We start from the raw sequence: 15,362 nt of genomic DNA, 5'->3' as shown, positions 1-15,362 counted from the left end.
GGCAATGCTCACAAACACAACTCCGGCATTCAAGTCTTGCGCGTGATTAGAAGCTTCCCCGAATTTTTCACCACAAAACTCTTGCTCATTTCTGTATTCCTCAACCGTTCTGTTGCAACATATATGCGCCAGTAGCTTGCCATCACGTGCAAGGCTTCGCATAGGGACTGTCAGTATTGTAAAACCCTCAGCTGTGGTATAATACCCTGTTTAAATCTGCACTCGCTCTGGGGAGGGCCCATATGGGCGAATCAGCTTCTATGCAGGGAAAAAGGTGCAGACCAGTGTCGTTTACTGAAGTGATGACGTATTCAACTAAAATCGCACTTCCGTTACAGAAAAAAAAAATGTATTGTTAAACAGTAATTTGGAAGGAGTAGCGGTGATTAGGTAGGACGCCACACAGTCACTGTGTTGTGCACAACAGGACCGGTGCTACCTAAAAACTCCTAATTTCACAACAAAAAATTGCGCCCACCTTGCAAAGTAGATGAAAATAGCAGGGCAAGCGGAATTTGCTATTTTTAAGGTATTTACTCTCTGAAATGATTACCTTTGTGATTTCTTGGGTTGAAAGGATTCATTTAGCTGCATATTAACACGAAAATTTTTTATGCCGGGCTCCACGAAGATCTAACTGACGTCATATTCGTCACGGATATGACATCGCCAGAAAACTTCGATTGACGCAGCGGCGCCGGGATTCGAGCCACGAACTTTTTCGTCACAACGGAAGCTATGAAACACCCTCCCGACGCGCTATGAACAGACGCGGGAATTGCATGAACGACAAACGCGCCTTATAGCCTTCTTTTCAAATGGTGCTGCCATCTAGGGGAGGCGAAGCGAAGTAATGCATCACGACGCTAATGAGCGCCGAGAGTTGTAGTCTCGATGCCTGCGCCTACGTGCACGGAGAACGGGCAGCGGAAACTGCGGAGAAGCCGACTTGCGGATGTCGTGCTCGTGGCACGGTCCGCTGCTTCTTTCGCTCTGCAGCGGCCCGTGTGTTCACCAAAGGATTCGCTGACAACCCGTTTGGTTTCGTTAGCGCGGACGGTTTGCGAGCGCCTGTTGTTTCAGTCGCATTTACGCAATGCTCCGACGCGTGCAATCCAGTGTCTAACGTTGATGCTTCTAACGGTGCCATACGGACGAAATATAAATAGTGTGCAAGTTCATATCGATGCACAATAAACATTATACTGCTCCTGTGAAAGCGCATTTCACTTTCGTGTTTTACCAGTTCCTATGGAGCAGGAAACAACAACATTTTTTTGTTAAGTTGTAAATATGAAGTCAATCTCGTGGTTACATTAGGTTGTCTTAGGCGCATTTATCAAACGCGGCAGCAATACCTAGCATCCGTTCGCGGGGGTCAGGGAGTTATCAACAGCTCCACATTGTAATTACCGCGACGCCCCCGCCCTCAAAGACCTTCCAGACGAAGGTCAGCGAACGAAACCAAGCCATCGGTGAAGTGTCACAGCTATTTCCCAGAACTTCCATTGTACCGCATAAAAAAACACATTGTAGGCTCAGGTGACTGTAGAATTATCTCTCATGCTCTATTGTCAAAGTGTGTGCCGTATGAAATTATCAGGTGAGACCTACATAAGTGACGCATCGGAGGTATAGATGTCCCAACGCTTACTGTCATTATCAACAACTCCATGTCTACAATACCCCGCCATAACGATTCTAAAAAAGGAACTAAAATCAGCGTATTGCCGGACTGCGGTCGCTTTAGGGCTGAATACTACGGGTCGTGATCGTCTGTGAATTTGAATGCGACAACATCCAACGGCCCATATAAAGAGAAACGCGGCATCGGCACAAGCGCTGCCGTAGCCGGCGAAACGGCTCCTAAAACAACGCCACTGCGAGTTGTTCCATTACAAGGGCGGCACATTATTACAACAGTAGAACAAAAGCCTGCTTTTAGGCAACGTCTGGAAATGCTCCTGGACCTTGTTCGTGGTAAATCAAATCTCGCTGTTGGGAAACCCAATAGCCGATCTTAGCCTTTCACAACTTCGTCACAAGGTAATGTGACCTGGTTCGATTAAATACAAGGAACACAAGTAATCAGATTTGTGTACAACTGAGATATTCTGCCTCAGTTTTGCATTAATAACCTCGTCCACCATGTTCCTTGAGAAACTAATTCCCCGTCACTAACGTGCGATTGAAGAAACAGATGACTCTTGAGAAATATTGTAACTGATCTGGTGAAAGACGACTAGCACAAGTGATCTCGATTGCGCACAACCAACACAATATATCCCTGTTAAGCGTAAATAAAACCGAAAACCGGGCTTAGGTACAACCACCATACCGACCCTTTCTGCGTGCCAATAATGTAGCGCATATCGGTGGTATACAACTTTTAAAAGTATAGAAACTGTGACTGGAAATACTCTAACCAATACGTAAGCCTCTCTGTCCTATGCCAGTCTCTTCATGGTCGGCTTCACTGCCATGCACAAATTGACACCAGGTAAGACATTATTCCAGGCGCTTTATAATCATTCTTACAACGAAGTATGTAGGGACTCTAGTGCCCATTATTACACACCTCATTATGGGGGCCATGAAGACAAAATACAACTTTTTTTAGTTGGAATGATTTAGCTTTTGGTAGCCCCTGAGCTACACTTCAACCACAAGTGACGTCTTTTCAACCGAAAATACTGAAGAACCATTGAAACGTATGTTCATATTTTGCGCTACAGTGACGTAATTGATGCAGTGCGGGCCAGCTGTAACAACGTAGTTATCAGTGTAATAACTGCATATTAGCATTGAAATGATCCGATCAGGTGGTACGGGGGGCCCCACTACAATTACGCATTTGTGTTTCTTGGGTATTTCTTAGATTGGCGGCCGAAGTCGCCCAAAAAAATTCTGTGACGTCATAGAGATGTTGCCGGAAAATTGCTTTGGAGTGGCTTCTGCTTGATACGTTTCCTTTAATACCTCCATTATTAACCTGAGGTTTGTACCCGCCGCGGTGGCTCAGTGGCTAAGGCGGTGCGCTGCTGAGCAGGAGGTCGCGGGCTCGATTCCCGGCCGCGGCGGCCGCTTTTCTGATGGAGGCGAAAAGCAAAAACGCCCGTGTGTACGAGATTTCGGCGCACGATAAAGATCCCCAGGTGGTCAAAATTAATCCGGAGCCCTCCACTACGGCGCGCCTCATCGCCTGCGTTGCGTCGGCGCGTTAAACCCCACAATCAATCGAATCAATCAACCTGAGGTTTGCGATGAAATTGTTATCGTTGTTATTAGTACAAAGCATACTCTTAAATGAACCCCACCTCCATTATTTCCTTGAGGTTTGCGATGAAATTCTTATCATTGTTATTAATACAAATCATTTTTTAATGAACCATACTTGTATTTTGTCCTCATGGTCTCTGACCCCATCTGTGACTACGGAGCATAAGTAACCGGCTTCTGTGAATTCCGCGACACCAGTATAAACATATATCCATAACGAAGGCATCTTTAGGGGTGATATAAGAATCGAACGGTACTCATGCATGAAGGACGCAAAGCATTTTATTATATACCTCCTTTGCGAATCACTATATACCTACCCTTTCTAAAGGCAGCTTCAGAAGTGTTACACTGCTCTGCTCAAAATATTTTACAGGGGTATACAAGGGGTAATAACCTTAAATGCGGAGACCTAAAGGCCAATAATATATACCCCTGCGAACCTATGTACTCTACACGAGTGATAGCTGAGAAAAATCTTTAGAGATATTCAATTAGTGACAACTTTATAAAAGACCTTTTGTATTGGCATTTGCGTGAGTGTGAACGTGTGACACGTAAAACCTAAGCTATACCTAAGCTAAAACATAAAACATGCAAAACCTAAGCTAGGATATCAGACCTTTTGTATTGGTTTTTGCGGGAGTGGGAACGTGTGACACGTAAAAACTAATCTATTCAATCCAGACAGAAAGATTTTCCTCATTGACTCCACATAGGAATGCCTACGGATTTAAAGATATTTACCGACGGCAGTTTCGATAGATGTGGTGACGTCAACATTAATGCATTTTCAACCGCGTAATTGGTGTGCATTGAATATGTACACCCACTTATCCTGTTGCGTTGATAGGCCTGCAGGAAGGAAATAGCTTCATCGTTTAAATTTATTCTCCTTAACAACACAACGTAGAAAAATCATTGAGGGAAACACAACACCCGAACTTACCGATCAGGCGCCGTCGAAGACTTACGCGCCACAGTATAAATATTCAATCGTGCCGCACCACATTGCATCCAAACGCACGAGTAATACGGCTTTGCTCGGTACCGAATTTACTATACTTCAATAAACTCTAAGCAACCTCAGCTTCATACACATGTCCGCGTATAGAATGCGCTAAAGTTTTGTTGTAAAGGCCACCGGTTTTAGAAAAAGTTTCGTAGCTGTTAAACCACGATCAGCGGTGAAAGAAAAAGGTCGCTTTATGGAAACAAAACTTTCATTAATAATGTCATGTTTTAAATTATTTGACCTTCTGAATGCTTAGCGAATTCACAGCTTGTGCTTGACCCTCCAAGCTGAATAAGTGCCTAAGGGGTCATGCCGAGACACCATAAATTGATTTATTTAGCAATACTGCTAGCCCCAACGTGGGGCCATAGCAGAGTGGGTGTACATGGTACAACAACAAAATGAACAGTACAATACTGAAGTAAGAACACAGAACAATTCACTTCAAACAACATAGAAACGGTTTCACATGCAAAAAAAGCAAGCATAGCTAGTCAGATATCAATTTTTCAAATTCCTCAATACTGGTTGTTTCAATTATTTTAGTGTTAAGCTCATTTTATTCTTTGGCAGTGCGCGGAAGAAAGGAATACTTGAAAACATTATTTTTGGGCTGAAAAGGAACGACAGTGTGTTTGTGGCGTTGTCTGGTAGAGTAAGCGGAATAGAAGTTTAAGTATTCACCTGTGGTGCTATTTATTCGACCATTAACTATCTTAAAGAAGAACAACAAACGGGCAATTCTATTCATTTCTGAAGTTCGTTTCAATCCCGCTTTGGCAACTAATTCAGAGACTGACGTTGGGCCGTATATATTGAAAATAAATCGGACGGCCTTGTTATGGATTCTATCTAGTTTATGGATGTTGACATAGGTGTAAGGATCCCAGATAACGTTTCCATAGTCAAGAATGGATTGGATAAGAGATTTGTATGCCAGACGTTTTGTGTCATATGACGAATATCGTAGAGAACGTCTCAAAAAATGTAATTTCATCATTGCATTATTAGCTATGTAGATGATATGTCGATCCCAGTGGAGGTTGCTACATATATGCAAGCCTAGGTACTTGTACTCAGCTACTCGATTTAGGATATTTGCATCAGCTGTGTAATTATAAACAAGGGGACACTTATTATTTCTTATCGACATAGCCACACTTATCTGATAGTTGTCGCACATTTGCCAAGAACTACACCACTTCATGAGTTTCTCAATTTCTGTGTTAAGCTTCACTTGGTCTTCGACTGTGTGAATAAGGGAATACAGCGCACAATCATCAGCGTATAATCGTATTTTAACACTGCAATTATCAACAATATCATCAATGAACAGCAAAAATAATAATGGACCAAGCACAGAGCCCTGGGGAGCCCCTGAGCCAACAGGTAACATGTTTGAGGGAGTGTCTTTAAAAACAACGTATCGCTGCCGAGATGTTAGATACGATTTAATTCAGTTACACAGTTGCCGGTTTTTCAATAGTGGGTTCACTTTAATGAGCAATTTATAATGGGAAATCTTGTCGAATGCCTTTGTAAAATCTAAAAAAACTACGTCTATGTGTTTTCTCTCATTATTAGCTGCGGCGAAGTCATGTGTCATTTCAACCATTTGAGTTACATTAGAAAAACCGCGCCTTAATCCATGTTGCATTGGTGTTAATATTGAGTAATTTTCCAAGAAGAGCGTAATATGCTTATGAATAAGATGTTCGAGGATTTTACAACACGTACATGTTAAAGCTATAGGCCGATAGTTAGAAATAAGCTGCTTATCGCCATTTTTAAGCAGTGGTTTTATCTTGAAAATTCTCCAGTCATCAGAAAAGGTACCCGTCGAAAGGGATGCACTGTAAATAATTAACAAAAATTTAGATGACTACTCAGCGTATCGTTTAAAAAATGCATTAGGTATATTATCTGGTCCATCTGATTTTATCACATCTAAATTAAGCAAGAGGTTAAATATTCCACTTTCAGCTATTTCCAAATTTTCAATCGGAGGCAATGTCTGGAAATTGTCAAATATGGATATGCTATCATCATCTTTTGAAAAAACGGATTCAAAGTGGGTGTTGAAGGCATCAGAAATCTTAGCATCGGATGTAAAATCATTGCCTACGTTAAATGTATTAGTACTTAGGTCTTCGGTGTGATGGTCCTCCAAAACGTAGCTGGTGCCTTATTTACCAGTGTGCTTAAACGGACGTTATAGAAGTTGAAACGTTCCTGCTTCATCTTTTTCTTAAGTTCACGAGAGAGCATTGCCACTTAAGCGATACGTTTTTGACTACTGTTCTTTTTAATTTGTTTCCTAAGACGGTTTAATTTTCTTTTAATGTGAATGCTATCACGTGTAACCCAAGGATTGGCAGAATTGATTTTTCGATACTTGACTGGTACAAAAAGGTGGATGCAGGCGTGAATTGTATTTTTAAATTTCAGCTACAATGAATTGACGTCATACACTTTGTTGACCATACTACTGCAAAGTTCGTCGTAGGCTATTTCCAGTCTGTCTAATAAAGATGTATCATCGGCAGCCGAGAAGTCAGGGAAATGAGATACGTGAACGATGGGTTTCTGCAGTAACGAAGAAAACTCTATTAAAACACATTTATGGTCGGAAATGCCCTCCACTATTTTACATTTAGAATCACCACGAATACTTGAACTAAAAAACAAGGTCAAGCACAGATTTACTAGTTCCATAAAGACGTGTGTACTATTTAACTAGTTGGGTTAAGCCAATTTGAAATGCAATATCAATTAATACTTCGTTATTATTCGCGTCATTTCTGTCAACCGAAAGAGTGTTTTAATGCCAGGGGGGTTAAAATGACCACACAAAATAAATTTAGTGTTATCAGTTGTATTGCAATCAATGTACTTTCTAAGATTCTCTAGTACTTCTAAATCACTCGACGGTGGTCGGTATACAACACCAACGATCATATATTGGCCCTCATGAAACAGCCTACAAAAGAGTGCTTCAACTTCTGCGGCATCAGACATTCAAGCCACGTTCAAATTTTTTTTTGAAAAGAAGGGCAACTCTCCCACCGCGAGAGTTGCGATCACGACGATAAACATAGAAATTTTGGGGAGTGAATTCGTTATCATAAACACCACTGTGAAGCCAGATTGCAGTAAGCGCGATAACATCGGGCTCGTGAATTGCCACCAAGTGTTCAAGCTCACGACCCTTATTCACGATCCTTCGACAGTTTACATTAAACAGCTTTAAGGAATTGCAACCGGTTGTTCGTCATGTTTGATGGCGTCTAGGAACACAAACAATAGAACCGCTGGTATCGTCCCACATGTAAAGAACATCGTTAATGGACACTTTGTCGAAGATCAGCTTCACTCGCTGTTCATTTTTTCTATTTTCTGCACTGCAGTCCTACAAATTTGATCTAATATCCCTCACTTTCTGAGAAAAGTTTTCTGTGTATAGTAGTTTGACCCCTTGAGTTTAGGCCAGTTTTTTTAGAATTGCAACCTTTTCACGGAAGTCAAGTAATTTCACGATGACAGGCCGCGTTTTATCAGGCCGTTTACTGCCAAGTCTGTGACATCTTTCTATTTCTGATACAGTAAGGTCGAGCTGGTCATGCAAAAAAGTTTGAGTTACGCTCTCCCGTAATGATGCAGGATTTTCGCCAGCGAGTTCTTCAAGACCATGAATAATAATGTCGTTACGACGACTGCGATTTTCTAGATCATCAATTTTATCGACCACAGAAACAACACTTTTTTGCAGATTGCTAACTTAGGATTCAACGGTTTCCAGTTTGCCTTGTGTCAAGGATAAATTGGCGAGAGCCGACTCCAGCGAATCAAGCCTACCCTTACATTCGGTCAGTGTGTCAGATAATGTATTCTGCGCAGCACTGAAGTCATTCATGCGCTTGATAATTTCTTTCTGGCCTGTAAGAACATTGAGTATCAGGTCGCGATCACTTAAATCTGAGAGCGGTGCTTTGAACTCGGTTACGCCTTCATCGTTATCAGGATCAGGACCCGGATTTTGCTCGACATCCCCACATTGTACAATCAAGTCAACAAAAACGCACAAAACGGAACAAACATCATTTAGCACATGGGGGCAAAGCAGCAGCACTAAGCAAACATTATTACTGTTATTACTACGAACACACTCAGCATTGGGCATATAACTAACCTGCACAAGAAAGAAGACGTGCTTGTTCAGCATTGCTGTCGACGTGCTGCCACATTGCCCACTGAAGTGCTAGAGGGACGTCGGCCGGTATAAGTAGCTGTCAAGTCGTGACGTCACTCCGAAGGAGACGCTGTAGTCGGTAGCTTCCACGCGTTCATACAGCATCGGCTCGATTAAATCGCAGTTTGTGGAAACGGTGAATGCGTCCTTTTCTTCTCGAAGTGCGGCAGCTGGCGAATCCAAGCGGAGGGAAGCATTTTACAAGGCAAGCGCAGGCTCACCAAAGGCGACAGTCAAAATCTACACAAGACAGAAAACGTGCTTGTTCAGCATTGCTGTCGACGTGCTGCCACATTGCCCACAGGCGATGTGGCAGCACGTCGACAGCAGCACGCGATGCTCATCCCGGCCGAACCGACCGTCTTTTTTTATGGAGACAAACAGTACCCGTGTGTTGAGGTTTCGGCGCATGTTAAAGGTTCACGGGCGGTCGAAATTATTCTCGAACCCTCCGCTGCATCACACCTGATATCCCTTGCTAACCACGTTCGAGACTGCCACTGTGAAGCCTACCTGCACGAAATCGCGGTTATCGGAAGGAAGAGAAGCAGGATCGGACGAGAAATACTAGAAGCATTGGCGTTAGACGAAGCTGGAGATAGCTGCGTCAGTGTGCCGTCTGTGTCCCTGTCACGAATCGGAAAAAATTCCCCGCATTTCCCCGAGGGGAAGAATGTGAAAGTGCGAATGCACGAGTTGAATTTGCGCGGTTCGGTAATGTTCGCGAAAGAGAGATCACACACACACACACACAACTACAAAGAAAGAAAGATGCATTTATTCACAGACACCTATTTGTGTTGTCGTCGTACTTGATTGCTAGAGCGGATCTCAGCTTTGAAATTTCGTGTCAGTACTCCTTTAAGCGGGTGCATTAGCCCTTCTCACGCCCGATTCCTGGCCAATCCCCCACGTGGGTATGTGCCATGTCAGCGGCCAGGCAGCGCGCGCCCATCTCCCCCCGTTGCTAGGGAAGACGAGGAGCGCGCGCACCCGCAGCTGTTGCTATGCGGACTACGGCGGCGGACGATTCAGGCTCGCTTAAGAAGTGCATTCGCACTTAAAAGTGTTTCTGCGGAGCGATCTTCGTTAATCATAACACTGACCAGCCTAAGCAAATTTTATATTTTTGTATTTTATGTATATATCTGTGTTTCCTTCAGTAAAATTTCAGTTGTTAGTAAGCAGTGGGTCGTGTATCTTTCTCTTCCTTTGTCTTCGTTTTTATTCAAGCTGATTTCCTTGGAAGATGTACCAACTAGCACAGACCAGAGCCATTCTCATACCCAGGCGAACCTCCCCCACGTCAAACCCTTGAAAGTCAGAAATGATATACTGGGGGATTGTCACCAATAAAAAAAAAGTACCAGTCAACGAACTGAATACAGCAGTTGATGATGTTATTGAATTTTAGTGGAATGCACAGCGCGGAAAGCTGTTTGCTTTGGTTGCCTTTGAGCTTGTTTCGCTAAAATACTGCCTTTTGCTGCAAGTGTAAACAACGCCCTACGACGCTTCGTCAATGGTCTCCTTAAATTGCACCGTGCGGTAGGTGGAGACTGAGAATCTCTAAGCTATGTGAACGTGGTTAACTCACGTAAAAAAAACGCTGTTAAAATGAGTAGATAAGACATAACATTAGCAGGCTGTACCAAACCGTCTATTTTTTATTTGTGTCTGGGCACTTGGCTAAGATTTACAAGTATAGGCTTGTTGGAATAAGTATTAATCTGCAGATTTAAATGACACCAGAAGTAATTGTGGAAGCAGTAGTAAAGGGAAACGCGAAACCGGAGAATTTTAACACGAAAGTGTTTTATTCCCTGATACACAAAGATTTCACCGACGTTATATCCGTCACGGAAATGATGCCAGTACAACGGAGCAAGCGGCCTGTAAAGGGTGCACCCCTGCATACAGAATCTTCTTGCGGGGAAGCAACCTTCAGTACTAAAGAGTGCGTTATACTGAGGGTTGTTCGTTTTCGGGTTTTATATTTTAACGCGAAAGTGTTTTATGGCGGTATACACCAAGCTTTCACTGACGGCATATTCGTCACGGAAATGACGCCAGTGCACCTTTGCCGAAGCGACCTGCCAGCAGGACCTCGCTCGCCGTGCACACCCGCAATACAGCCGCCGACCCGCGAATCATGCTCAGCTGCAGATTTTGCTGCACATTTCACTTTCGTGTTTTACCGATTCCCATGACAAAGGAATCCACCGCGGTTTTTTTTAGTTAATATTGAACGCATAAGTAAAGTGCAATGAGCGCTCCAGTTTTGAAAGAAAGCGTGAAACAGGAGCATCTTTGAGGTGTTGACAAAAACGAAATGAGTGCTGTAGTTAAAACACAGCGTTTCCTCTTTTAAATAGCCCTATAATTACGGCACAAAAAGTGTCGCACAATACCTTAATTAGCAAGACTTATGACTTGGAGGTGTCAGTGCCGTGCAAGAGCCTTCCGATGACAAGAGTTAAATCGACTCTTTCCAAAGATTCATTCGTATGCGATGATACCCGCCCAATTGACAATTTTCGGCAGTTAGCTTAGATGGCATCACACTACAAGGTTCTACCAGAATGATAGCAGGTTGAAGCTCACATTTTCTTACAACCTAATTGTTTTCACCACAATTCATGTAGCTTTGTGGTTAGGGTGTAGTTGAAGCAAAAAGTAGACCGTGCTCTTTCTACTTGAGAAATTGGTGGAAATGAATAGTGATGAAACAGGAGAAGGCATAACAATGAAACAGGAGAAGGCATAAAAAATGGTTGCGGCTTAGCTCAGCAAACCTTGAATATACAGAGCGAAAGCTTGGCTTAGTCTGGTTGAGTTTTTATTTTCGCTTGGTTAACCTTTACTGTAGTTGTATTGCCGACCACGGCTCATGGTCGTTCGGTCGCGTGCAACGCTCACAGAAGGAGGCCCAGCCTCGCTTTCATTCTCGGCGAACGCGGCGTTCCTGTTTCACAGCGAACGCGGTGCAAGATGAGTCGCATATCCCGAGACGACCAAGCTGCGCATGCGTGGAAGGCCGCGGTTTTGGTCGGCTGCCGATCAGCTGAGCGGCCGTTCCTGTAGTGGCCGCCGCCGCTAAGTCGCAAAACTAGTTAAAGCGGGGCCTTGTGGGGAGCGCCGGCAGCGGGCCCGGCGAATCACGCGATGCGCTGCGAGGGGTATGTTGCCGGCGGTGTGTCTCCGGTCAAAAGGTCACCTTGCGCATCCTCCACGAATTCGCTGGATGAAAGTAGTAAAGCTTTGCTTTAATAAGGGAATGAAACAGGGAACGAAGTGACTGGAGCCAAAGTCGGAGATGTAGGCAGCACTGTCCTAGGCTCTCAGTACTGAGGCTTTTTGAAAAGCACGCCAATCTTGCCACCGTGGGTGCCAATAAACGTTGGGCGCGATCTCTTGCCGCCCCAGCCCAACGACATCTAAATCTGTATTGCTATGTTGGGGCCTCACAGGAAGTTCCCGGGTCAAAACTGGCTCATTAGGCGTGAGCGCTTCCGCCTAAGTGCTTTCTGCAGCTGCGCGAGATGCCCTAACCAAGCCCATGGCCCAAGCTAATTCAACTCGGCTGGTTGCTTGAGTGCGGATAAATATTTAGAATTGAACTTGTAACTTTTCCAGAATAAACCCCTGTGTAAGAATAAACCGCTGTGATGTGTTTAGATGTGACTTAAACCGTATTCTCAGCGCAAAGAAGCCTCTGCACTTGGAATTGCACCGTATAAGTCCCTATTTACTAACTGCCCATTTCAAGAAGCGCATGTGTACATAATCTCACAATCTCTGCTTTTAAACGAAGACTTTATGCTTACCTCGGCGGGAAAATGGTTAGGAATCAATCAAAAGTTCCAAGAACACCCAAAGAATATTCAGATTGCTTGTTTTTCGACTCTTTTCTGAGGTTTGATTGTCGAGAGGCTCACTTTCGACTGGTTTATAATCAAGGTCTTTTGTAGGAAGCAGCCAAAGGGGATATTTTGGCAAATCAGTAAACTTTCCACGATGTGACACCTGTTTGCTTCCAAAAAAATGACTTTTTTCCCTACATGATCCCCTTATTAATGCTATAGTTTGGATTTAAACGTGGATACTTCACGTCTGTAAAAATATTGACGCAGTGATCAAGGAGTTCTACCCTTCATTACATTAACCTAAAAGCGTGAACAAGCTAAACAGAAGAAAACTCATAAAAGCTAAAATTGAACCGCTAGCTCCGCATTACCACTCTAAAACAAGGTACATTGCTGAAGACCAAAGAATAACTATTAGAGAAGGCAGATTCTTAGACAGAAATCACTTCTGAGCGCTCTGATCCCACACCGTTACAAAGGTGTAGTTGGGAATATGAACCACTCTTAAATATTTACCTAATGGGTAAATGTCGCAAACACATAAGACTTGAATCTTTTTGAGGAGTTGACAATACATTCGTCTAGATACATAGTCGTACCACGTATTATTCATAATGGGGCCGTTCAGGCTCGCTAAACCGTGGGTGTCGGTAAAAAAAATTACAAAGCTTACACGTGCCGAAAAAAGCTAATGTTGTAAGCGTATCAATGCGGGGACCGGTTGAACCTCTGCATCGATCTGAAACCGAGGACATGGCGTGAGTCGTTGCGGATAAGGGAACAACGCTATCATCAAAGGTTATCAGATGCGAGTTCGGCGGTTATCAGGTGGCATAACGCCTGTATTGTTTGTTGAAGCATATATATATCGCGGGTCAATGCGACAATTTTTGCCCGCATTTGTCAAACAAAGTCCTAAGCGACAGCTAAATACGGGTGGAGGCAGTGCTAACCAAATATTTTGCTGATAACTAATTCTAAAGAAAGTATGAGAAAGTTTAAAGTCGTGGGAGTTTTTTTCTGCTTAGCAGTTACCGTTCTCGAGTCTGCAGTAAACGCTCGTATATCATGCAAGGACGACAATAACAACGACGTCTCCTGGTAAGCGACATGTTCTTATGCTCTTACAAGTATGTACGCACTCTGCATGGTTTGTTTCTGACGGTATTTGACAAGCCCGTTGGTGGAAAACCGACATCAGCCTTGTCGTAGGTGCGTTCTGTGAATATTTCAAGTGTTCATGCATGTCTTCCTACAGACAAGTTAAATATACATCATGTTCTCCCTGTTTCGAATAATTTTATTCGTTGGTGGGAACCGAGTATTTTTTTAGCGATGTGGAAAATCTTCTCTAGTTATCGGTGACAAAAACTTGGGGAATTCGCCTTGATGTGGGGTTTTTACTGTCCGAGGAAAGAATTAAAGGGGCCATGAAGACAAAATACAAATTTGTTTTATTCGAAAGATTCCGTGTTCTATAGTGCCCCCAGCGCTTGTCCGAAAGCAAACGATGCTTTATTCACTGCGAAATTATTCAATGTAAGCTAAAATTTGGATTCTCGCGCCAAAATGTGCGTTTTAACGACGTTTGCAATGACATCATACGAACAGGCCTTACCGCTAAACTTCGTGTGGAGCGGAGACTTGTTTACTGTTAGTCAACCTATATGGCGCCACCACACCGCGGCAGGCCGTTTTCTACTGTTTTTTTTGTGAGCGTATTTAAACCTCGATTGTTTTTGCTGATGGAGAAAAAATTGTTTCGTGAAACATGTTGCTCGCGGTACAAATATGGTCACCTGAGACACCGTTGCTTGCTTCAATCGACCAGTGTCGTCTGAGACAACCCCAAAGCCCGGCAGTGCTGTGCATCTAAACCAAGTATAGTTCGCGCAGTACCAACAGCAGTACGCATCGGTACTTCTACGTGTACGTGTGCTTTCGTAACTTCCTCTGTTTGTCCCAGCATTCTTACTGAAAGAAAAAGAATGTGCCCTAAACTTAAGCGCGAATAGCTCGTTCGGCAAGCTTATAAGATCTGCCTAATTTGCGTTTGCTTTTGCCGGCCTCCGCCAATCGCAGAGCTGGATGGTATGATACCATACGTTCTGTTGCGGGAAATGAGCTAGTGGGTCGCATGGCCATTCCCTTTTTTCCTATTTATGTAGCTTATTTGAGCGAAGATATACGTTAAAAGTGGTGTCAGCATGATTCTAACGAGGGAATTTTTTGAAAGAACCAAATTTGCGCTTTGTCTTCATGGCCCCCTTAAACAGTTCAAAGTGATCAATTACTTTGAAGAATGTTCAAACGAATTATATTTTAACAGAGGAGCTACTCTTGTTGGCTGTAAGTTCACCGTTGGAGGAAAAATCCCAGAAGCACAGCGCTCGCGATCGCGTGCTGACCACCGCGCCTCCTCGGCACGCTCAGTGGCTTTAGAAAAAAATTGGCAAAAACCCACAACACTGACAAAATGGAGACCACCCGTGAGACCCTCCCTCGCGGCGACCGCCGAGTCCAAGGCTCGCGCAGTGGCTTTAGAAGAAAAAAAAAACTCCAACGCTTTCGTTAAGCGCTGCCACGCATGTAAAAAATAACTCCAGCGCATATGCTAAAGATGAAAAGGCATCCTGCTTGGGAAAGGTCCCCGCGGCCACCGCATTGTCTAGAAGCCATTAGGGATAATTGGAGTCATGGCCACCAGTGTGCCAATTCGTCCCGAAACGACTTGCAGATCCCGCCCCCGCTGCCTCTAGTCGATGACGAAGAGCTGGTGGCAGTCTACAATGATGAAGATGACTTTCCATCCACCACTCACCGCGAAGAGAAAATGACTGCCTTTTCGATGCATACGACGATGATTACTAGCATGGTAGCTATAGAAATAAACAATGATACTGAAACTTAACTACGTCTTCGGCAATGCTCGCCTACAACAGCTTCGTCATTC

The sequence above is a fragment of the Haemaphysalis longicornis genome, unplaced genomic scaffold, assembly GCF_048455015.1.
Source record: "Haemaphysalis longicornis isolate Haplotype H1 unplaced genomic scaffold, Haemaphysalis longicornis Haplotype H1 scaffold_5, whole genome shotgun sequence".
NCBI classification, from domain to species: domain Eukaryota; kingdom Metazoa; phylum Arthropoda; class Arachnida; order Ixodida; family Ixodidae; genus Haemaphysalis; species Haemaphysalis longicornis.
The sequence above is the reverse complement of the archived record's forward strand: the minus strand, read 5'-3'. Positions refer to the sequence as shown.